The following is a 25,884-nucleotide window of genomic DNA, read 5'->3' as shown; positions in this document are numbered from 1 at the left end:
TGGTTCCAATGAGAGCAGTCCCCATTTCTTACTTGAATTTGTTAGCTCCCTCAGGAACTAGCACAAGGCTTTGCATTTATCCATTCATTCAATAAATATTTATTAAATGCTTACTGTGTGAAGATGCCAATACCACTATCTCCAGAGAGGTTGTCATGTAAAGGCTGGATGGATACCTGTCATGGTCATTTTTAGAGGGAATTTCTGCTCAGGAACAGGTTAGACTGTGGCTGACCATAGTAGGTGGGCATATTAACAAATATGAACACTGTTACTATAAACATAAGTAAATAAATATTAATAAATGTTTGAATGAATTTAAGTCTAGGGTGTGTAGATGATATGAAGGAAGATAGAAAGGGTAGAAAGATGGTGGCAGGAGAAATGAGGCTATAAAGAGCCACCATGGTGGGGGTAGAAAGTTTACTGTCAGAAGACATAGAATGGAATCCCACTTCTTCTATTTACTACCTCCATGACCTTGGACAAATGATTGCACCCCCATGGGCCTCAGTCTCCTCATTTGTACTGGACTGGATGGCCCCTAAGGTCCCTTCTGGCTCTTGACCCTTTGATACTTTGGGGTGGGCTATCCAGGGGACCTCTAGTGTCCAGCCAAGAGGTCTGGGCTCTTGGAACAGTTTGCTGTGTTCTCAGACTAGCCCCCATGCTCCTAGGGACAGAGCTCCTCCACCAGAGTGGGCATTGGCACCTCCCAGAGCCCTGGGCCTGCCTGGAGCACGTGGCTCTCTGCTAATGTCGTAAATCCCCACCCTCGCTCCAGTCTTTGCAGTCACATAAAGCTGTTTTGACAGCAGCGTTTAATAGCTTGACTGTCTGCAAACGGCTGGGGCCGCAGGCTCCCTGGCAGGGGCCGTGTGTGTTCACAGAGCAGGAATTTACAGCCTTCCCACTGGATTTACTGTCCCACCAGCCCTGGGCCATCCCTGTATGCCCAATAGCAAAGGGGGCAAAGTCACCTAACCGCCCTCATGCCAAATACCACCTCTTCCAGAGCCAAGGGCACAGGAGGGGAGCTAGTCCTGTCTGGAAAAGCCACTGGGAGCAGGCCCTGTTTGCTGGAGACAACAGAGTGTTCCTGCCTCCATCAGCAGCACAGCTGACTTGGGCACGAGCAGGGCTCCTAATCCCTGTCTGTTTGTCTGTCTGTCTGGGGATGGGTGAGTAGGGCTGGGAGGTGAGGATTTCTCAGGAGAACAGAGCAAAGCAACTTCAAATCTGGGGCTAGTTGTCGGTGCCAAGAGGAAGCATAGAATGCCAGAGTCTGCAGGGGCCTTTGAGCCTGAACATCATATGTCAGGAGCTGAAGGGACCTGTGAGTTCCTCCCATTTAAGACCCTTACTTTACAGGGGAGGCAGAGAAGGCAAAGAGAGGACTGAGCTCGAGGTCAGTCAGTATCAGGACCATGTCTCCTGACTTAGTAGCCACAAGCTATCTTTTCAGATTCATTGGACACCAGACTGGCCATCTCTCTGTTCCTCCTATGTGGCTCTCCATCTCTCATATCTGGGCCTTTGTCCTGGCTGTCTCACATGCCTGGAATGCACTCTCTCCTTATCTCTGAAAGGAAGGAAGGGAAAGGAAAGGAAATAAACATTCATTAAGTGCCTACTACGTGACAGGTACTGTGCTAAGCACTTCATATTATCTCATTGGATCTTGACAGCCAGCCTGGGAGGGAGGGGCTATTATTACTTCCATTAGGTTGATCATACAGTTACTAAGTGTCTAAGGTAGGATCTGAACACAGGTCTTTCTGACTTCAGGCCTGGCACCCGGAGTACTATGCCACCTGACTGCTCTGCCACCTAGTTTTCCTCTCTTCCTTTAAGATGCAGCTCAGGCCCCTCTTCTGCATGAAGCCTTTCTTGATCCCTTCCCCTTGCCCCCAGGTGCTAATAGTCTTCTGCCCATATATTATTTTCCTTATATTTATGCTGTATATGCTTATATACGTCTTCTTTGTCTCTTCTACTAGAATGTAGGATCTTTGCCGCTAAGGATTGTTTGTTCTTTGTCTTCATGCCCCCAGTTCCTGCACATAGTAGGTGCTTGCTAGATGTTTACTGATTGATTGCACTTCCCTGCCTTAGAGAGCCTGTTAGTGTTCAGTTGTTTGCAGTCATGTCCAAGTTTTCATGAGTCCATTTGGGGTTTTCTTGGCAGAGATACTGGAGCACCTTGCCATTTCCTTCTCTAGTACTGGATGCTTTAGATGGTGCTTGGGACAACTCTCTGCCCCTAAATGACTCCCCTGTTGATTGTCCCACTTGGCTCATGTTGTGGTTTAGTATGGTGACAAGTTCACTGGGGCTAGAATCAGACAGCCTGGGTTGGGGATCCTATTTCTAACACTCAAAGTTATGTGACCTTGGGCAAGTCATTTCTGTGAGCCTTGCCTTCATGTAATGGGCATGCCCAAGATAGAACAGGAGGATATTTCTAAGAATGCCCTGAAACCTCATTGCCTGAGAAGAAGGATGCTATTTCCCATGAAGCACTGAAGTCTATGTGGTGTTAATGCGATTAAAAATCTTCCCTGCCCATTAATCCCCTTAATAGGCTTCAGGTAGAGTTATTTAAGGGAAGATTAATTAGAAGAGGCTTGTTTGTAGGAAGGCCCACACCCTTTTGCTAATTAGGTCACGAGAGGTGTGAAGTCCTCAGGCCCTAAAAAAGGGTATATAGACTCTGAGGGTAGCTGTTAAACTCTCTCTCAGAATTGCAGGAGGAGAGGAAGCAGGCAAGCAGACAGCTAGGATTTGTAAGTGAGTGTTTACAGGAAGGCCCCAGCAGAGAGGAAGATTATGGGATGGCTTGGCTCCCTGCTGTGATATTGTGTTTTAAGTTCCTTGCTGTTGTGATAAAGTGGGCTTACTGGTTTTGGGATATAATTGCTGCTGTGTTGAATTGGAGTTATTGGTTTTGGGATTTAATCCTCTGGTGTCTGGAACAAATGTTTTATTTCTTCTGCCTTCTATATGGAGAGTCTCTTATATTCTGCAATACAGAACTATACAGGCATATTCATGGTTACTATCGATATTGTAATACTTGCCTTACAGATAGGGTCTATAACAAAGGGGATATTGGGGGTGAGAAGAATGCTGGAAAATGAGAGCCTAATGGTGGTTTTCTGTTGAGGGTAATGACAACACACACAGACCCAAGAGTCATCTGAGTCTGTGGTTCCTCTGGTCCCACCTAGCAAGGGAAGGAAGACATCTAAGCTATGGGAACCAGCTGATCCCAGAAGAGATGCAGGCAGAATGTGGGTCTTGTTGCCGATTATTCATATAGTCTTTAGAAAGAACTGGCACCCACCTCTTCTATCTGCAGAGTGAACTTGGAGAGACTTGTTTCCCAAAGTACTCAAGGGGGAAAGAGAGCAAGATTGCATTTGTTTGGAAATGTGCATTATATTGTTTCCCTGCTACTTTACTATTCATTTCAGTCCCAATTAAATGTTTTATTGTTTCAGTGCTATTCTCTGCCTGGGTCTGTTATTCTGGTGAGCAACTGAGTAACTAGACCAGGGTTGGCTTTGTGAGTTACCACTTCAGAAATGCCGGAGAAAAAATGGGTCCAATGAGGTAAATTACCATCAAAGTCCACATGTTTGGAACTTGGGGTGCTGGTGGGTGGGACCCATAAGTAACATGTAAAATAGGGAAAATAATATTCAAATCCACAGATCGTCAAAGTTGGAAAGGACTCCAGATGCCCTCCCGGGCATCTAGTTCAACCCATAGCCAAACAAAGTTGTGGTCTTTGACAAACTCAATTGGTGGCCATTCAGCCTTTGCCTGAAGACCACAACATGCTGGGCAGCCCATTCTATCTGTTGGATACCTTGAATTGTCAGGAATATTTTTACTTATATCATCCCTAACTGCCCCACTATTACTTCCACCCATTCCTACTTCTGTTTTCTGGGGCCACACAGGAGAAATCTAATTGTTCTTCCACATAATCAGCTGAAGATAGCCATTCTCTTCCTCTTCTCATGTCTGCTCTTCTATGGGCTCTTCTCTATCATTTCCTTCAATAGATTATCATAGGGTCAGAACCCAAGGTTCTATACCATCCCAGTCACCCTCACTGACATGCTATCCAGATTATCAACACCCTTCCAAAATGTAGCACTCCAAATTGAACTTAATACAGTGGATGTGGTCCTACCAGGGCAGAGTATGATGGGGCTATTAATACCTCTCTCCTTACTTCTGAATTCTCTGACACTCCGACACAACCTAAAATGGAATTAGTTTTCTTGATTGTCGTTATAACATTGACTTATATTGAGTCCACTGAAACCTCTAGATCCTTTTCCCCCTACAAATAAAATCTCTCATATATATTGTCTTCCCCTAATAGAATGTGAGCTCCTTAAGGACAGGGATTGCCTTGCTTTTCTGTTAAATCTCTAGGAATTAGTTTAGAACTTGATGCTTAATAAATCCTTTTTGTCCATCCATTGATCCATCCATCCATTCAGACAGCCACCCACCCTCATCCCATTCCATACTGATGAAGTTGCTTCCCCCCTATCCCACATGTGTAAGACGTAGCATTGATCTAGACTAAACTCTCTTGCTAGACTTGTGCTGATGTTCTAGCCTGTTGGGTTCTTTTGCAATCTTGACTGTCCTCAAACATGCTAGTTGTCCCTCTTAGCTTCATGTCATCCACGACCTTGATAAGTGTGTGCTTTCTATTACAGCATGAGGCCAAGCATAAATCCCCAGGACACTCCATTGATGGTCTCCTTTCAATCAACCCTGGATAGCAACAACAACAACAGCAGCAACAAATAATAATAATAATAATGATAGTGGTAGTGGCAGTAGTAGTAGTAGTGGTGGTGGTAGTGGTAGTAGTAGTTGACATTTATTGCTATTACTACTACTACTAGTAATAGTGTAGTAGTTGACATTTGTATAGTATTTGAAAGTTTGCAGAGCTCTTTGTAGACATTCTCTCACTTGATCACCATGACGATTCTATGAGGGTGGTTTTTAATACATTCTTTTTTGGACTGGATCTGTGATTTTATTGATGGAGGGGACCACTTGGGTAAAGAAATACCCTCTATGAGTACAGATCTTTTCCTCTACCTATGTTCTGCTGCTTTGAGTTTTAGGGGCCTGCCTGGGGCTGCGGAGAGGTTCAGTGACTTACCCAGGGTCACACAGTCAGGATGTGTCAGAGGACTTGAATCCAGGTCTTCCCAACTCTGTGGCCAACTATTTATTCTCAATGCCGTGATGCTTATTAAGGTTGTTATTATTATCGTGCCCATTTTACAGAGGAGGAAAACTAAGGTTTAGGGAGTCAAAGCAACTTGCCCATCATTTGGAAGCCAGTGAATGTCAGAAACAAGAATTAAAGCCGGATCTCTCTATCCACTGGGCCGTGTTGAACTGTTAGATTAGTAGCCCTTAAAAAAGGACATAAGTCTATCTGATGGGACCTGTGGTTGGTGAAGCTCCTCTTCAGCATCCTTGACAAATGGTCAGCTGGCCTTTGCTTGAAGCCCTCCAGGGAGTGGGTGGGTCCCTGCTACCTGTGTTCTAGGCTGGCCATTCTAGTTTTGGGATGTTCTCTGCCTTATGGGGCACTTGTCAGGTACGTTGGAAACCTTAACATGCTATAGAAACGTGAGTTCTGATCACTTCCCACTTCAGGGAAGTGGGCCACAAATCCTGCCTTTTAGGGGCTTTGCTTCAATCACACCTCTTCCATGAAGCCCTCTTGGACTTCCCCAGCTCTCACTGAGCTCCCCCTTTTCTGATCAGCCAGATCACAGCCTTTTCTGCCAAGCTGTCCTCCCCAGGTGTGGAAGACCCCAGTCCACCCCCAAGCTAGTGAGCTGTCTGGGGTGCTCATTGCCCATCTCCTTTTCTTGTGATCCAGTGACCCAATGGAACCTTTCCCCTTCCTGTTTGTCATTCCTGGGTTACTCAGAAATGTTGCCTTTCTCACTTGACACCAGCTGCCTCTGTTGTTGGCACGGATGCCAGAGGCTTAGGGATCAGATGCTACCCTCCACCCACTGGTCCTTCATCTGTCTTCCGGGGTGAGGGGGCTGAGGCTTAAAGGGCAGCTGCTGGCGACACTCTCCTCTCCCTGCCTCCCTCCCATGGGTCTCCCTTCCCATGCCTTTCCATCTAAGGCCATCTTCCACCTGCTCTCTCCTTATCTTCTCAATGCCATCTCTAGGTCCTCTAGACACTGGACTCTGATGACTCTGGAGGGGACAGTGAGGTTGAGGACTTTGCATAGCCCTGCCTCACTTAAATCCAATTCACTTGCAAGTCAAGACCCCACCCTCCTGATGTCGTTGGTGCTTTGAGATCAAAGGACAAACATCCACAACTTCTCTTTCCTAATCCAATTTATGTACATATTGACTCTCCCTTCTGCCCCTCCCCCAAAGTTGAGGTCCTTGAGGACGGAGACCATATAGGACAGCGCCAAACTCAGCATAAGCGCTTAATACATGCATGTTGACTGATCCATGCAGTGGAAATCTAGAGACCTGAGTCTGAATCTGGGCTCTGATGCTTAACTGCTGTGTGACCAAGGAGAGAAATGATTTCATGCGTCTTAGCTTCAGTTTCCTCACATGTAAATTGAGGATGCTCACCTCATAGGGCTATGGTGAGAAAAGTGCTTGGTAACCTTAATGTGCTACAGAAACAGAGGTTGTTATTATTGCCTCAATTCCCTCATCTGTAAAATGGGGATAGTAATTGGTGATAATTCTTCTTTATGACTGGACTATTATGTAAAGAAGTTCAATGTGAACCTACATTGGATTACATGCCGTCTTGGGGGGAGGCGGGAGGAGAGGGAGGGAGAGAAAATTTGGAAACCCAGATCTTGTGAAACTGAGTGTTGTAAACTAAAAATAAAAAAGAAATTAAAAGAATGGGGATAGTAGTAACACCTAGTTTGTAGAGTTGTTTAGGATCAGATGAGATAACATCTGTGAAGCACTTTGCAAACTCTAAAATGCAATAGACACATTAGCTATGATGAGGATGAGAATTACCCTCTGCCTTATTCAGACTGCATCTAGAGTGTTGAGTTTGGTTTGGGGCCTCACAGTTGAAGAAGGCCATTGAAAAAGTGGAGAGTATCCTAAGGAGGGGAACTAATATGAGAAAGGCCATTGAACTCATGCTTTGGAGGGCAGTTGAGGGGACTGGGGAGGGGCCAAGGCAGAGAAGACTTGGTAGAGAGAACAATGACAGCTGTCTTTAAAGATTGGAAAGGTGACCTCGTGGGAGAGGAATTAGCTTTGTTCTGTGTGGTCCCAGAAGATAGGCCTGGGGACAATGGATGGAAGTTTCAAAAAGAGAAATTTGAGTTAGAAAAATGTCCTAGCCACTTTGCCCAAAGTGGAATGCAGGGCCTCAAGAGGTGGGGATACCACCTCATGGAAAGTCTTCAAGCAAAGGCTAGGCACCCACTTCCTGGATATTGGCTGCATTAGAGACAGGGTTTTTATTTAGGTCCAGGTCAAACTGATTGCCCTCCAAGGATCCTTCCAACTCTAAAAGTCTCTGATTCTGAGAGAAGAGCAGAGTCATGCCTGAACCCTAACCCCTGATCCACCTTCTTCAAGCTGCCTTCCAATCCCAACTGTCACTCAAACTTCAGTCTAGAGCTGGCTCTGGGGGGTGGGGTGGGGGACCTCTCACTTCCCTGCCACAATTCCCAGGCCTTTGTTCTGACCCGGTCTCCCTTCTTAGGTAACCCTGGAGCTATCCTGGGGCTATTTCCCCCCTTCTCTTCCTTCTTCTCCTCTTCCCTCCCCACTCTCCCCTTGCAATCAGAATGCAGAAAGTGCTTGGGAGCAGAGCATAATCAGTTGGTTAATTATGCAAATGAAAGGCTTTAGGGAAAGAACAGCTCAGAGCCTGGCATCTCTGGTTCCATTTACCCAGGGGTTGCTTCTGTTCTCAACCTCTTCCTCTTTGCCACTGGATACTCCTAACCCTCTGCTCTCTGGGTCAGGCTCCCCAAGACCAGTTACCAGCCTGGCGATCTTTTCTTTCCCTCCTGAGGCTACTTAAGATCTCTCTCAGTGGGCTGAAGTCCTGGTTAATGAAACAAAAGGTCCCCAGCTGGGCAGGAAAGGAGGGGGTGGTTGGTGACAGGGCCCCTGACTGGGGACAAATTACACAGGCAGGAGAGTAGACAACCAGTAATTTTTTTGGAGTAGGGAGCAGGGAAGGCCTTAGGCATCTAGGATTAGTGACTGCCTAGGTATGGGAAATTTGAGGAGACCTAACAGTCTCCCCATCTATTGACCTATCAGAAGGCCTGAAAGTCTATCTTGGTTCCATTGGTATGAAATCTCCTGGTTGAAATATGAATCTCCCTGGGAGGAAACATGTTTATCCGTTGCCATCCATGGACATCATTATAATTCACTGCTTCTTCTAGACTAGAGTGAGCAAACATTTATTAAGCACCAATGATGCACCAGGTACGGTGCTAAATGCTGGGGATACAAATAGAACCAAGTAAGGCAGTCACTGGGCAGCTAGGTGGAGCCATAGTGCCTTGAGTGCCAGCCCTGGAGGCAGGAGGACTCGAGTTCAAATGTAACCTCAGACACTTTTTAGCTATGTGACCCTGGGCAAGTCACTTAACTCTGTTTGCCTCAGTTCCTCAGCTGTAAAATGAGCGGGAGAATTCTTTTGGCTAATCCCTCCAGTATCTTTGCCAAGAAAAAGTCAGACGTGATTGAATAATAACAGCAATAAAGACAGCTCCTACCCTTCAGAAGCTTATATTCTAATGAGGAAAGATAATAAATAAAGGCATTTCAGGAGAGCTACAACAGAACTCTCTCCTACCCTCCGTAAAGGAGCAACTGAACTATTCTTTTTTCTGTTGGGGAGAAAGAAGGGTCTAGGAGGGGTCATTAAAACTCTCTTCTTCCAATTACCTTGTGTTTATTTTGTATTACTCACCCAATGTCCAGACTGTCATCCCCCAGTCAAATGTAAACTTCTTGAGGGCAAGGGTTTTTTTTGCTTTTGTATTCCCACTCCTAGCACAGAGCTTGACATTAAATACATGCTGCCTTGAATTCAGCCACTGTCCCCCTGCTTCTCTAAAGGGGCACCATGCCTGCTCCATACTAGGGGGCAGGGAGATGGGGCACAGGAACAGCTTTGGGAGTTGACACGAAAGTGGTCGCCATATTTCTAGCTACCTGTTGTTCGATGTGTCTTGACATTACATTTTGTATTTTAAGTAAATTGTTCTCTTTGCTCCAGATGTCAGGTTCAAGTGATTTAATAACAATTGGTCCAGGAAGGAGAAAACAGCAGGAGGGGGGAGTAGGGGGAGGGCTCCTGATCATTAATAGCATTGATTAAATCCAAACCAAGCTTTGGGAACTTGGAAGTAGCTTAGAGATTGGCTACCTAAGGAAAAAAATCCCTAACAGTCAAAATGGAATGCTTCCAGAGGTAAGGTGCTCCTCATCATGGGAGGATTTCTAACAGAAGCCGCAGAGCAGCTGATGAGACTTCATGTGATAATAGTAGCTCCCGTTTATGTGGTACGTCCAGCTCTTCAAAGTACTCTACATACACGCATTTGATCATTGCAATGAGCTTGTGAGGTAAGGACTGCCTTATTCCCATTATGCAGAAGAGGAAACCAAGGCTGAAGTTAAGTGGCTTAGCTGGAGTCATCTAGCTAGTAAGTATCTTAGGAAAGATCTGGACTCAGGTCTTCCTGACTCCAAGTCAGTCTGCCTATAATCGGAGGCATTGGTCCTCTTCTAGAACCCAGGACAAGCAACAAACAACAAGAATTAGTTATCTGCAAATGAAAACACATTTTATTTGGGAGGTAGTGAGTTTCCCATCCCCAAGGGAATGTTGGACCAGGATATTATCGAGGGGGTGGATTTCAGGGTGGATTTGGACTAGATGATCCTTGAATTTCCTAATTATTCAGAGATTATACAATGCTCTGATTCTATTTCCCCCCAATTCCATGTCTGTGGTCTGCTCCTTGCCCACTGGAAGGAATGGAGGTGAGGCCTGTTGGTGATTTGTAGGTGATTAATAGGAATTAGTGGGTATTAGTGGGGAGGAAGGGAGAGGCTGTAGTATAGGTTTGAATTAGGAGCGAAAATCCTGAAGTCCAATCCCAAGGGAGAAGTGAGAATCAAATGGACTTAGGATCCATCCAATACTCGGGGGCCAGGAAGGAGAAGGGCAGGAAAAATACCTGATAAAGGGACCCTCGTCATTGATGCAGTGATGGTTTGTCCCATGAACCTTCCTCATTCAGGATAGTCAATTATGGCAGCAGGTTGCCAGTCAACCCTCCCCAGCCCTCAGATCATTGTCTTGAAATCGCTTCAAGGTCAGACCCAGGATGTCCCTTGTCTGTCAGCACGACTTGTTTGGGTCCAATTTTCCCTCTATCTGCTCCACACTTGGCCTACCTGGGGATGGAGCTCTGGGACCTGTCTGACCCAGCTGGCTTCAGGCCCTAGTGGTTGAAGAGAAGATTTTGGCTAGGGGGAACTGTCCTTCCAGCCATGATATGGGAAGGGAGCCACAAGACTGGAGTCCAAAGTGGAGGTAACCCTCTTGAACCACCCCGCCTCTCCTCCCCTCCAAGGGAAGGGCTCAGTTCAGTTCAGAACTATTTCCAGGGACCCTCAGTGCTCCCACTTTAGCCAGATCCCAGGAGCTTTTTTTGGGGGGGGGGAGGGAGGAAATGGAGAAGGAGGAAGGGAGGGAGAAAAGGGGGAAGAGAGAGACAATAAAGTGTCTTTTCAGAGAAGCTGAGTGGAGTCACTGACATTGCAGGTAAAGTAATTTCCTGAGAGGTAATAGATTTCTATGTTAGTGTCTCATTTGCATATTACAGGGCAGCCTGGAGTCCTGGGGGTGGGGTGATGGGGTTAACTCTGCCTCAGGTTTCTTATCTCATGGCCTAAGGCTGGAGGCAGGTCCAGCTTTTCACAAACCAGAACATAGCCTGGCTGAGGGGCTCTCTGTCTCTGTTCCTTGCATTTGCACCCCCTCACCCTGTTCCAGGCACGATTCTTCCCAATGGCGATCAGTTACAGAATCCATCCTCTTTTCTCCCACCACTTGACTACCTCTGTAGCCCAAGCCTTCATCACCTCTTACTTGGACTACTGCACTTTTTCTCCGTCTTCAGTCTCTCCTCTCTAATTATCTTTCAAAGAACTGCTGCCAAAGTGATTTTCCTAGAGTGAAGATCTTTCTATGTCACTCCCCTGCTCAAGATACCTCAGTAACTCCCTATCACTTCTAGGATGAAACACAAACTCCTCAGCTTGACATTTAAAGCCTCTCACCATCTCCAGCTTACCCTTCTAAACTCCATACACATTGGTCCCCTTCATGCTCTTCATTCCAACAAAATGACTTTCTTGATCTCCCACCTATGTGCCCCCTGCCTGGAATGCACTTCCTCCTCACTGTTTCTTTCAAAGGTTAGCTTATTTACCATCTCCTACTAGAGGCTTTTCCTAAGTTGGCTAGTGCCTCAACACCGATTACCTTGTATTTACTTTACGTATATTTTCTATTTATCTATATATGTATGCATCTTCTCCCTTGATAGGATATCAGATGTTTGAAGGTAGGGACTGTTTTATTTTTGTCTTTGTCTACCCAGTGCCCAGTACCGTGCTGGGTACATAGTAGGTGCTTGGGCAGCTAGGTGGCTCCATAGCGCATCGAGTGCCTGGCCTGAAGTCAGGAAGACTCATTTTGTGAGATCAAATCCAACTTCAGACACTTACTAGCTGTGTGACCCTGGGCAAGTCACTTAACCCTGTTCGCCTCAGTTTCCTCATTTGTAAAATGAGCTGGAGAAGGAAATAATAAACGACTCCAGCATCTTTGCCAAGAAAACCCCAAATGGGGTCACGAAGAGTTGGACACAGCTGAACAACAGCAACAATAGGTCAGTGAAATGAGTAGATGCTTAAATGCTTATTGACTGCTTAGTTGACTGAAGAAGAGATCTGAATAATAGAATTTAAGGAGTAGAAGAGGCCCTAGAAATGACCCAGTTCAACCTCTCATAGTGGAGCACCACCTCTGAGGCATCTCAGATCTTTAATTTGAAGACATCCAGCGACAGGGGACTCACTACCTACTAAGGCATCTCCTTCCCCTTCTAGAGAGTTCCAGCTGCTTGAGAGTTTTTCTTTATATTGAAATATGCTTCTACATCTTCCTTCATCTCTTGGTTCTGCCCTCTGGGCCAAGCAAAACAAGTCTGATCCCTCTTTCCCACTACAGCCCTTCCAGTACCTGAAGACAGAAGCCATGTAACCCACCTTCCCCCCACCAGGTACTCTCTTCTCCAGGCTAAGCATTTCCAGAGTCTTCAATTGATCCTAGAGTGAAATGTTCCCCATCCCCTCCTCATCTTGCTGGAGCCTTTCTGGATGTGCTCTCCCAGGCTTACCTGTGTACTTGGAGTATTTCTTCCCATTCCACGGTCAAAATCTCTTCTTAGAGGAAGCTATGAAGTGACTGGAATCAAGGTCAGAACATCAGAGAGGCCAGGGAGCCCAACCCCCAATTTTTACAAATTGTGAAACTGACACCTAGAGAGGGTAAATAACTTGCCCAAGGCCACAGAGAAAGTGCTGTACATGTACTTCTCTGGGTGTCCCTTAAGTTTCTTTGTTAAGGATGAAAAAGGAAAGGCCCTGCTCTATAAGGGAGCACAAAGTGTGAACTATGGGGACATCTGTGACTTCAGCTGCCATCCTGGCTCATCATTTCTCATCTAGATTATTGCAACAGCCTCCTATGAACTCCTGTCCTCAAGTCTCTCCCCATTCAAGTCCGTCCCATCCACTGAGGCCAAAGTGATTGTCCTCAAGCCATGTCTGACCCATGACTTTCCTACTCAACCAACTCCACTGGTTTCCTATTACTTCAACCACAGTATCAACTTCTCTGTTGAGGTTTAACATTCATCACAACCTAGTCCTTACCTCTTTCCAACTCTGGCTGGACAGTATCACTCCCTCTTCTACTATTCTTTAATGCAGTCAGACTGGCCTTCTCTTTGTTGCTCATGCATGACATCATCTTCCATGCAGTGATATCCAGTGGGCCAACCCCTATTCTTGGGATGCACTCTGTTCTTATCTTCTTCTCCAAGAGTTCCTTTCTTCCTTAAAGGTACAGCGCAAGCACCACCTCCTACATGAAGTCTTTCCTGGTCTCCCATCTGTGAGTGCCCTTCCTCCCAGGCTTCCTTGCATTTAATTACATTGTATTTATTTACTTTATAGGTACGCTATATGTATTTTTACATGTATACATAATACTCCTTGTGAGTAGGAATTGGATCATTCTCTATCTTGGTATCCCTCAGAGTCTAGCCCAGTGCCTGGCACATAATAGGCAATTAATAAATGTTTATTGATTGATTGGTTGACTATGGGTTGGGTGGTGGTACAAGAGATGTTTGGTCAACAGACATGATACGTGGCTCTTAGTTAGCTAAGGAAATGACTGAAAAAGTCCTCCACCCACACTCAAAGAGATTTATTTTCCCAACTAGGGAGAATGGCTCCTGCTAGGAACCTCTGAGAGGAAGTACACTAATGTGCTGGAGGAGATGGGGCATCTGCCCTCAGGGAGCCCCTAGTTTGGTGGAGAAGGCACAGTCTCTGCCCTTGGGGAGCCTGGCCTGAGAAGGAAACAGACCACACCCAGAGGGATCCCCCAAGCTGAGCAGTGAGGACCAGGCCCTGCTCGCAGGGAGGTGCCCTGCCCCTCCCCCCCCCCCCCCCCCCGCCACCTTCCAAGAGAAGGTGAAAAACGCACCTATGTGAGTGTCATGAAAATAAGCACATGTGGGATAGTTCCTGTAATGGGGACCAAGCAGGGCTGAGGGCTTGCAGATCACAAAACACAGCCCTCCATCAGTTGGAGGTAGAGACATGCAATGAGGGTCCTTGGCCACAGCAAGAGGCAGAAGGCAGCTCTGTGGGCTCTGTGTCCAGCTCTGATGCTGATCCACTGGGTGACTCATTTTTGGCTGCTCAAGGTCTGAGGGTGGTTAGTACAAAGGTTAGTATATGGGGGCAAAGTCAGCTAATGAGTCAACTTGCTTCAGTGGATTCACTGACCACAGACTGACCCTGAGCCTTGGCTAGACATTTTAGTCAGGTTCAAGGGCTTTGATGAAGACTAGGGTCTGGCTGTGAGTGGGGTTAGGGGGTCAGGGCTCTCCATCTGTGACCAGAGCTAGGGTTCAGACCATGACTTGGGCTATGTTTCAAAACCCAGTCCAGGTCCATGGTTAGGGTTCAGGACTCAGATTGGAACAGGGATTAGGAGCTGGTCTCTGGTAAGCAGTAGGGCTCAGTCTATGGCCAGGGGCAGTACTCACATTACTGGTCAAGAGAACTTTCTCACTACAAGCTCAGGTGGTTGAGAATTGATCTGTAGCATTGGCCCCTGGCCTATGCTCTCAGTTAATTGGACCCAACTGGGGTTTCTAGGTTCATTTGAAGCCTTCCACTCTGGCACCTTCTTCTCTCTTGAAGGCTAATCTTGACCCCAAAGTCTTGTCCCTCTTGATGGCTTTATTCCATTCCATATCCTCATTCTTCTGGTAAATCTGGGAGTTTCCTCTTAGGGCCATCGGCTCTTAGGGCCAGTGGAAATGATGTTTTGAGATTCTTACCCCAGCTCTCCAGTATGAGCTATATACAGGAAAAGCATGACTTGGGTTCCCTTACTGATTCGGCTTTTTCTTACACTTTGGGACTCAGTGATTCCATATGTGAAATGGGAAAACTATACTCATCACTTTTTTACTTCCAAAAGCTGAGTTAGGGTCCTGAATACCCTTGATCCTCAACCTGGGGAGACATTATCTTGAAGGACAAAGGACATGGGTAAGGAAAAGTGAGGAGGGAGGAACTTGGCAGTAGATACTGGTCTGGTCTCAGATCCAAGTCAGGTCACGAGCATGGAGACAGAAATCAGATGGGGTGATGCAGAATGAGGGGCTGGTTTAGATTAAATCAGAGAAATAAGACCGGAGGAGGGAGTGCCATCTTCTCTGCTTTAATAAATTTACAGCTGATATGCCGGAAGGAGAAATAGATTTTATGGTTTTAAGGGAATAAATAATAATGCAGCAATAAAACAGGTCAGAAAAGTGTGTGTGAGAAGAGAGAGGGAGGATGAAGGCATGAAGATGTCCGGGAGTTCTCGGGCTTCTGACTTCTTCTGTCACTGGGATCCTAGTCCCTGCCTCAGGGGATGCAGGGACAGAGGATGCCACTCTAGGGAATCAGAGAGACAGAGGCAGGGGTCTGAAGCTTGATCATTGGAAAAAGGAGTGAGGAGACAGGAAGGACAGTGGCTGACAGATGTAGACCCTGTCCTAGACAATGCCTGAGGGCAGCTTCCATGGGCACCAGGGTTCTGGCAAGAATCTGCTAATCACCAATCAAAGGTGAACTCCGTGCTCATGACCGGACTTGGATCTGAGACCAGACTAGTTTCTACTGCCAAGTTCCTCCCTCCTCACTTCTCTTTACCCATGTCCTTTGTCCTTCAAGATAATGTTTCCCCAGGTTGAGGATCAAGGATATTCAGGACTCTTAACTCAGCTTTTGGAGGTAAAAAAGTGATCGGTGTAGTTCTTTGCATTTCACACATGAGATCACTGAGGCCCAAAGTGTAGGAAAAAACCAAATCAGTAAAGGAACCCAAGTCATGATCTTCCTGTGTACATAGCCAGCTTGTATTGGAGAGCTGGGGTAAGAATCTCAAAGGCATCATTTCCACTAACCCTAAGAGCCAATGGCCCCAAAGGAGAAAAGGTGGGAAGTGCCTCTTAAGTGGAAAAAGCCCTATTTGGGGAAGCCCTAGATCATTGGTAAAATGTGGCCACCTAGGGAGATAACCTCAAGATCTGTGAGGAAGTATGACAGAGGACTGAGGAGGACCTTGCTTCCAGCAAGGTTGGAGGGCAAGTGGAATAAGGGAGTATGGGGCAGCTAGGCGGGGTAGTGGATAGAGTGCCGGATCTGGAGTCAGGAAGATCTGAATTCAAATTCAGCCTCAGACATTTACTAGCTGTGTGACCCTGGCTAAGTCACTTAAATCTCTGTCTGCCTCACCTTCCCCTAACTGTAAAATAGGGGTAATAACAGCACCTACTTTGAAGAATTGTTGTGAGAATCAAATGAGATATTTGGAAAGGGGTTAGCATGGTGCCCGGTACATAGTAGGTGCTTAATAAATGCTTGCTCCTTGATTGATTAACACAGAATCTCAGGGCAAAATAGTACCTAGGAGTGGGGGGTGGGGCGGGTTGAGGGCAGCCCTCCAGCCTCTTTACTTCAAAGATGAGGAAACCAAGGCACACAGGAGGGAAATTACTTGTCTAAGGTCACACAGCAAATTCAAGACTCAAAATCAGGTCTTCTGACTTCCAGTTCCGAGTTTTTAATCACTTTTTCCCCTAAAAGGTTCACAAAACCATTTATTTTTAAAAGGGTTATTAATACCTTTAAAAACCATCACCATCACCTTCTTTTCTCTAAGTTATGACACGTAGTTCATCTCAGTGCTTGAAATGTGTCAGGGTCATCCCGGCATCGGGGATGAGGCTGTGGGGAGCTAGTCATAATAGACATAAGATGTCATTACGGGATTCTGCAGAACGTGTCAGACTTTCAGAGAGCGCCGTTCCTTCCCTATCCCACACTGCGTCCGGTAATGGCAACATTTTGTGAAGTCTGAGAGCTGCTTTAATGAGAATCCTAATAAAGTCTGATGTCCTGGACTTCATCATTTTTCAAGTCACTTATTACCTCAGTCGATTTCCACAGTGACCTCCATGAATTCATCCAGACAAGTGATATTCTCCCCATTTGACAGAGAAGGAAAACTGAGCCTCCAAGAGGTGAAAGGACCAAGGTCATAGGTTAGTAAGTTAAGACCCCAGGCCTTCTTCCTTACTCTGTGCTCTACAGCAGAGAACATGAGTCGTCAGAGGAGAGGGAGACCCTAGAATACAAAACACGGAATGTACGAGCTGTAAGGGGGCCTTGGAAATGATCCGGTCCAGGAATTCTTCACCTCTTTTTGTGTCCTGGACCACGGTGACAGTCTGGCAAACCTATGGCCCCCTCTTCAGAATCATGTTTGCAATTGTGTAGAATAAAACCTCACGCCTGGAAATGCATATAATAAAAAATTACAAAGAAATTAAAAGGGAAACTAATTATCATGAACTGTAATTTAATTACATTGAAACCAATTATATCAAAAATTAAAAAAAAACCTCCTGCGAATTCACAGATCCCAGGTTAATAGTTCTTGATTCAAATTCCTTCATTACAGGTGGGGAAACTGAGGCCCAGAGACAGCTGTGTACAGTATAATAACTGACATTTAAATGAGACTGAACAGGCAACTCATTTGACCTTCCCCTAAAACTCCATGAGGTAGCTACTACAAATCTTATCGCCCCCCAGTTTTACAGATGAGAAAACTGAGACCCCTAAGGTTTAAATGGCTTATCTAGGATCATATAGTAAATGGCAGAGACAGGAGCTGAACCTAGGTCTTTCCTCCAAGTCCAGTGTTTTTCTTTTCTTTTATACCAACTACACTGACTCTTTGGAACAGAAAGAGAGACTGCTTCTCTGTAGCAATAATTAGTAAGTCCTTGTTGACTGACTGATTTACTCATTTAAAGACTCCCAGCAGTGGGAAAGTCCCTACCTTGAGAGGTAGCATGGCATGAAAAAAACACTGACTTATTTGGAATTAGGATAGACTGGGGACTGTGTCCCACCTTTGACACTGACTTACTGTAACTGGGCAAATTTCTGCTGCTTCTATGAACCTGTTTCCATATTTGTAAAATGGTGATCGTAATATTTGTGCCTATGTGGCAGTTGTGTGGATGGATGCTGTAAGGATCAGATGAGATAATATATGTAAAATGCCTTGTAAACCTTAAAGTTCTGTGCAAATAGCAGCTAATATTATTATCCTGTTGCTCCTGGCTTTATCCTCTGAGGTCTAAGTCCTGGGCCACACGGTATCCCTTCAGACACTTGAAAGGTCATATTTCCATAACACTTGAAGTTTTTCAAAGCTCTTTGTTCACAACAATCCCATGAGGCAGGGAATTACAATATTATTATTATTTCATAGTTGAAGAAATTGTCTTGGAGAAGCACAGTGGAAAGAAGACTGGATTTGGAGCCAAAGGTCCTGGGTTCAAATTTGGCCTCTGTCTCCTACTACCTGTGTGACCTTGCGAAAGTCTCTTAACTTCTTGAGTCTTGTTTTCCTCATTTTTGAAATCTGGAGGTGTTGGACTAGTGACCTGAAAGGCGGGTCAGTCCAGCTCCGTGTCTATGAAGTGACTTAACCACGATAACACAGCTAACACTCATCAGAGGCAGGATGCAAACCTGGTTCTCAAATCGGTGGACTTTCTATTGGTATAATGCCAGAGACACTTTTAAAAATCTCTTTAAAAATTTGGACATATCTTTCATTTCTGACTGTATTCCCTTCCACCTCCCCTATCTAGGCAGCCATTATTTATAGCAAAGATTTAAAAGTGAAAGAGAAAAAAACAGTTTAACAAAACCAAATAATCCATCACCCTTCTGACAATGAATGCAATATTGCACACCCGTAACAAGAAGCCCTACCCTCCACCAGCTCCCATCCCCTTACTGAAGGAGGGAGCCATGTGTATTTCTCAACTCTTCCCTGGGGCCAAGCTTGGTGACCCCTGTCTCTAGATGTACTAGAACATTCATCTCCACCAATAAGGAAAGCGTCCCATACCAAGGAGCATTGGGACAGGGTTATGCAGATGATCATATGTACACAGTTCCTATCTCATTGGACACATCAGTCTCCAGCATGAGGTTGTCTCTGTCCTTCCTAAAGTGTGACACTCAACACATAACACAGCCCTCTGAATGTAGAGTTGTGGCAGTGGCCAGAGCCCTAGATTTGGAGTCATTGGACCTGGGTTCAAATTCTAACTCTACTCCTTACTTGAGAGCAAATCCTACCTCAGACACTTAGAAGTAGGACAGTTCTGGGAAAGCCACCTAATCTCTCTGTGCCTCAGTTTCTTTTTCTGTAAAATGAAGTAGTTGGACTTGAGGGTCTCTAACTGAAATTCCTTTCAGCTCAATATCTCTGATTCTAAGGCATTTCCTTCTGGGCACCTCAGTTTCTTCATCTGCAAATGAAGGATTTATCTAGGTGACTGCTAAGGTCCCTTCTTATCTTAGTCTAATGACCGGGCAGAGGACAATGGTGATCTCAGCAGTTCCACACCCTGGGCTTTTGTCAATGCCCCCCTCATGTTGCCTGTCTTGGGGATGAGAGGGGTTTTTAGAATCTACCTGCTGCCACCAGCCCCCACCGTAGTCTTGAGGAAATCTGGCCTCCTCTCCTACCTTTTCCTCCCCTCTCCTTCCTCCCAGTGTCTGCCTGTTTATCTGATTTCCAATTAAATGCTGTCCCCAGAAGGGGAGGGAGAAGAATCTATCAACCCTAATCATCATGCAAACACTGGAAGGCCTCGCCTGTCTGTCTGTCTCTGCCCTTAATTGCTGCTCGGGGTTAGGAGCTCAGGGATGATTTCTTGATTTTGGTGGGGTGGGGTGAGGAGAAGGCAGTGTCGTGGGAGAGAAGAAAGTCACCAATCTCCTCTAAATATGCATCAGGCCTTGTAGGTATGTGGGAAGCTGGAAGGGGGAGACCCCCAGGGCAGTCAGCTGGCACAGACTTGGGGAGGAGGGAAGAGGGGGTCCCTCAAGCTTTGTCTCAGCCTGGCAGCTGCTCTCAGCTCCCCTGCTCCTTTCTTTGGAACGATGCCTGTCCCCAGCCCTGAGCTCTTTGATGTTGGAAAGTGGCAAGAAATCACAATGCAGGACTCCGAGGGACTCCATGAGATCATTGAATGCTAGTTAAGACAGTCGTGGATCCATGCTTCATAAATGTTCAAGTGGGGGGCAACCTTAGGGTTGTTTTGCTCATTTTATAGACAGATGAGGAAACTGAGGCCCACAGAAAGGCTAAAACCACCCAGGAAGTTAGGAAGAAGAGCCAGGACTAAGATTCCACTGTCCTGACTTCTGAGGATTGAAAGCAATTTGGAGGGGTCACTCTTGCCTCTGAGTGGGACTAATTCTATACCTCCTCCCGATCAGGGCAAAGGCTAGTGTTTGCCTGACTTGCGAATCTGATTCTGTGTTGGTTCCTGTCTCTTTTTTGCTAGTTGAGATTATCATAAGCAAGAGGGTAAGGTGTTAGGATAAAAAACTGGGAAAGGACCTCAGAGGCCAAACTTCCTCATTTTACACAGGGAGAAACTGAAGCCCAGAGAGGTTAAGTGACTTGTTTGAAGTACTCCAGAAGTAGGTTTTAGAGTAAGGATTTGCACCCATGTCTTCTGCCTGGCACATAAAGCATCAGGCCTGGAGTTAGGAAGACTGGAGTTCAAATCCAGCCTCAGATACTTATCTGTTTGACCCTGGGCAAGTCATTTAACCCTGTTTGCCTCAGTTTCCTTATCTGTAAAATGAACTGGAGAAGGAAATGGTAAAACTACTCCAGTATCTTTGCCAAGAAAACTCCAAATGGGGTCATGATGAGTTGGACACAACTGAAGTGACTGAACCGAATAGAGCTGAAAAATGACTCAACAACATCTGACCACAGAACCCTCACCCTTTGCACTGAGACCAAACCATTAGTAACCAAGTCACCCTTTTAATGGCAAGGGCAGGGGGAGTCGTAGGGCTTAGAAATGAAAGGGACTGGAAGGATTACATCGCCCAAGCATCTCATTCTATAGAAGAGCAAACTGACACCCAGAGACATCCATGACTTGGATAAGGTCTCAAGGCAGTAAATGGTGGAGCTGAGATTTAAACCCAAGCCCTCTTACCTCTCAGTATACCACCTTTTCTACTCTGCTACCTCATTAAGAGTGTGTCATATTCTTGGAATGGACTGAAGCTTGTCTGCCTCTAGATCCTTTGCCATTTTGAATCCTGATTTAAAATTTTAAAAAATTATCAAATATTTTAAAGTACCTACTATGTGCCAGTAGGCACTATGCTTAGTGCTTTACAAATAGTATCTAATTTAACCTTGGAAGGTAGGTGATATTATTATCATGCCCATTTTATAGATGGGGAAACTGAGGCACATAGTTAAATGACTTACCCAAGGGTCACAGAGCTAGGAAAGGTCTGAGGCCAGATTTGTATTCAGCCTTTCCTGACTCTTAAGTCCAGAGCTGTATTCACTCCTGATGATTGCCACCAACCAGCCAACCCAGAGATGCCTGCTGGGTGCTTTGTGTGTCCAATCTTATGCTAGGTGAGATGAGAGGGACAAACAGAGGCCAGTACAGACAGTCAGGGATGGGTATAGATAGAAAGACATAGGCATAGACAGACAGATGTGGGCACAGCTGGATGTGAATGTAGACAGATAGAAGTGGATTCAGACAGATAGAATTGGGCATAAACAGGTGGGTGCAGACAGACCAGAGAGATGGGATCAGCAGACTAGGGACTCAGAGAGACAGAAGTGGGCACACATAGGTGAGCACAGACATTCAGATCGACAGACATGATGGGCACAGATAAGAATGGGGGCAGACTTTTCTTCTTTTTGGAATGAGGAGGGAGAATTATTATAAGAGTCATGTCCTATAATGATTCTCTTACCAGGAAAAAATCTTGTTATGAATGCGTATGTGTGTATGATATGTAAATATATGTGTAGTCATGTAAAATGTATGTGCTCATATGTTTTTTATATGAAATGAGTGTAAGCAAATGGGTGAATGTGTGTATTGTGTGCTGTGCAGCAGTGAATTGTGTATGTGCATGGGCTCGAGGGGGTCAGAAGACCCAAGTTCTCTGCCGCTGGCACGCTGTGTGACATTGGACGAATCACTCTTACCTCCATGAATTTTGATTTCGGGGTGGGGCGAGTAGCGATAATAAGCCTGTCTCTCTTACTTCACAGTCGTGTTGGTAGGTTAAATGAGAGAACAGATGTGAAAGCACCTTGAAAATGATCAAGTTGAAAAGATTCTGTACATAGAAGGCTGGGGAGGAGGTGATGATGCTTGTGAGGGGAGGTTAGCGTGAGCTGTGGGTGATGGGGAAGGAGAGTGAGATGGGTGAAGGGAAGAGGGAGAAGGCGATGGGGGAGGGGAAGCTACTGAAGTTCTAGGTTAAATCCGACATCAAAGCTGGAGCTCTGAGAGCTGCCTCTGCTCAAAGTCTGCGTGCCGTTCCCTCCCTGGGAGAGACAGATTGTCACTTTGATGAAGAGATTGTGAGCTGTGAGAAGGAGGGGGCTATGCATGCTGTGGGAGTGTGGGGGTGGCAGGGGGAGGTGTTTCTTTCGCCAATTCTCCACTCGTTGGTTGACCTGAGAATGCAGAACAATTTAGGGGAGAAAATCCGTGAAGGCCTGTATTTTAAAGGAATTAACAAAGAAAAGGAAGTGGGAAGGGGGATGGGAGAGCTGTTACTGAAATGGTAGAACAAATTGGAAAGAGAAAAGGGCCTGGCGAACTTTGGCATGCATTAGAAAGATGAATGAGCTCTTGAGATTGGGAGGGACCTTGGGAATCCCATCACCCAACCCCTTCCTCACTTGCATTATTCCTTCATCATCCCACCTGCCTCATAACAGGCTAATGGAGCAACTGGACAGCATCTAGACCAGGCTCCTCATTTTCCCGATGAGAATCCTGAGGCTTGGGGAGATATAATGACTTGCCCAGGGTCACATGATTCTTAAATGCCAGTCCTGGGATATGAACCTCATTCTGAATCTAAAAGCACTTTCCCACCTTGTCTTGCACAGCTCTAAGGTTCCAGGGACCTACATGGAACCAGTCCAGAGCCCCAGTCTAAAATCTTAGAGCTGCACAGTATAGTGGAAGGAGTGCCCTGGTTTTTAAGGCTACCATCTGGGACAGTGGAGAGAGTGTGGGGTTTGGAGTCAGGAAGACCAGAATTCAAGTCTCGCTCAGATGCTTGCTACCAGGAGGCACAGTGGACTTGGAATCAGGAAGACCTAAATTCAAAACCAGATTGAGATATTTATCAGCTGTGTGACCTTCTGAAAGTCACTTAACTACCACCTGCCTCAGTTTTCCTATCTGTAAAACAGGGATAATAATAGCACCTACTTCTAGGGTTGTTGTGAGTTTAAAATGCAACATTTGTAAAGTGCTTTGCAAATCTTAAGATTCTATATAAAGCTAGTTCTTACTATTATGAGTGTTATCCCAGGTAAGTAATTTAATTTCTCTAAGCCTCAGTTTCCCCATAATAAAATGGGAGAAAGTGTTGGACTCAATGACTTTCAGCTCTAAATCTATGATTCTATGAGTCAGAGGATGGAGGTTCAAACCTGACCTCTGACACTTACTACCTGTGTAGTAGTAGCCATTTAAACTTCTGGGGCCTGTGTTTCCTTAGGATGAGGAGGTTAGACCAGCTAGCCTTGAAGGTCCCTTCTCATTCAAGAGCCATGATCCCATATAGCCTGGAAGGGTCCTTAGAAATCATTGAGTCCAACTTTAGAGCTGGAAACAGATCCAAAAAGGAACTTGACCAAAGTTACAGCTGGTTATAGAGCCAGGACTAAAACCCAAGCATCCTGGCTGCCAGTTCATAGCTCCTTCCACTGAATCACCCTGCCTGCTCACCTTGGGACTGCCAATTTGGTTGGGAAGGAAGAGGTCCCCCAAAAGAAAGTGTGCAAAGGATTCTGGGTCAAGTTATGCAAGTAGCTTTGAATAGTTCCATCTAGACCACCTCCTTGGATTCCTGGAGTGTAGACAGCTCATTCCTTGCTGCTATCTCCTCTATTAGAAAAGTAACCTCCTTGGAAAGGGCAGCTAGATGGTGAAGAGGATGGAGTGCTGGCTCCAGAGTCAGGAAGACTCATCTTCCTGAGTTCAAATCCGGCCTCATACATTTACCAGGTGTGTGACCCTGGGCACACCTGTTTGTCTCAGTTTCCTTGCCTGTAAAATGAGCTAGAGAAGGAAATGGCAAGCCACTCTAGTACCTTTGCCAATAAATGGGGTCATGGCTGAACGATCTTCTTGGAAGATTAGAGTTAGGGTGGTGCATTAGAAAAGGCTATGGATTTGGAGCCAGAAGATCTGAGTTTGTATGTCCATTCGGCTACTCAATACCTCCATTACTTTGGTCAAATAATTTTGCCTCTGAGCCTTGGTTTCCAAGGAAACAAAATCAGGGGAGCAAGGCATCTGGGAGGAAGAGATCAGGGGAGATGGTAGAAAAGAACGAACAGTAGATGGGGAAAAAAAGTGGGAGCAAAACCAAACAGGGACAAATGTAAAGTTTTACATTTGGGTTCAAAAAGCAACTTGCCACAAGATGAAGAGTGAGGTGTGGTGAGATATTCCATCAATCAACAAACATTTCTTAAGTACCTCCTATGTGCTAAGAACTGTGCTGAGGAACAAGATCACAATAAAAAGAGTGAAACAGTTCCTGCTCTTAGGGGATCATTAGATTTGGAAGGATAGCTAGGTCTGAGGGTTTCAGTGGACTGGAAGCCCAATATGTGTCAAATGACAGAGAAATGGCACACAAAGCTAATGGATGTAAGGCCGTTGATGGATGTAAGGTTGCTGAAAGAGGCATTATTTATTCAGAACTAGGGAGGTGATGGTCATCGTGTCTTCTGCTGTTGTCAGAGCACATCAACCAGCCAGTCAATAAACATCTACTTAGTGGCTCCACTGTGCTAAGCCTATGGATATAGAGAAAGGAAAAGACAGCCCCTGACCTCAAGGGGCTTACAATCTAATGAGGGTAGAGAATGGAGGAGAGGAAGCTGGAAAGCTATTGGGGGAGGGAAGAGAAGTTACCTGGGGGGGAGTGCATAATGATGTCTGGAGGACAGCACTGAAGAGATGGCTGGCCTGGGTGCCCTCCTTAAATGGAGGTTCTTGGTGGAGCCTTTCACCTTCCAATAAGAGGGAGAGAGAAGCCCCAGGGGCAGAGGGCATAGGATGAGGAGGTTCCTGGGGCATGATGGAGAAGTTCAGAAAGTGAAGCTAGGTGAAAAATGATATTGTAACATTGAAGCCTGGTGTTCTGGAGGCCACATTTCTCTAAGGACACTGATGTGCTGGAGTGTGCCCAAAGGAGGCAACCAGGATCTTAAAGGATCTCAAGTTTGTACCATATGAGGATCAAATAAAGGACCTGGGGAACTTTAGCCTGCCGAAGCAAAGATATGATGGTTGTCATTTAGTATTTAAAGGACTGTTGCATGGAGGAGCGATTAGACCTGCTGTGTTTGGGCCCCAGCCTGGTAGCAGTGTGTGGAAGATGCAAAAAGTCAGTTTAGGTTTGATATCAGGAAAACAATTCCTAAGAATGAGAGCTGTCCAAGGTAGCTGAAGGTAGCAGGGGAGGGAGGAGCAGGGGAAGGGCCTCAGATTTCTTTCCACACCAGACCTCTTCAAGCAGAGACTGGGTGATGACTTCTCAGAGATTTGGAAGGGATTCTTGGTTCAGATATGGGCTGGAATGAATGTTTCTTGGGGGAAATCCCTGTTTGAATCTGTGAGCTAAAGCACATGGGAAACATAGCAAGACCCACATAACCTGTGTCTGCATGGTGCGGTGTTAAGCTCTTGGTGTAGGTTTGTGGGATAAATGAATGAACTATGAAAGCACTAAGCTTGGCCAGTGAGCTGCTGTCATGGCTCCCTCTTCT

Source organism: Trichosurus vulpecula, chromosome 8 (assembly GCF_011100635.1).
Source record: "Trichosurus vulpecula isolate mTriVul1 chromosome 8, mTriVul1.pri, whole genome shotgun sequence".
Taxonomy (NCBI): Eukaryota; Metazoa; Chordata; class Mammalia; order Diprotodontia; family Phalangeridae; genus Trichosurus; species Trichosurus vulpecula.
This window is presented reverse-complemented; position numbering follows the sequence as displayed.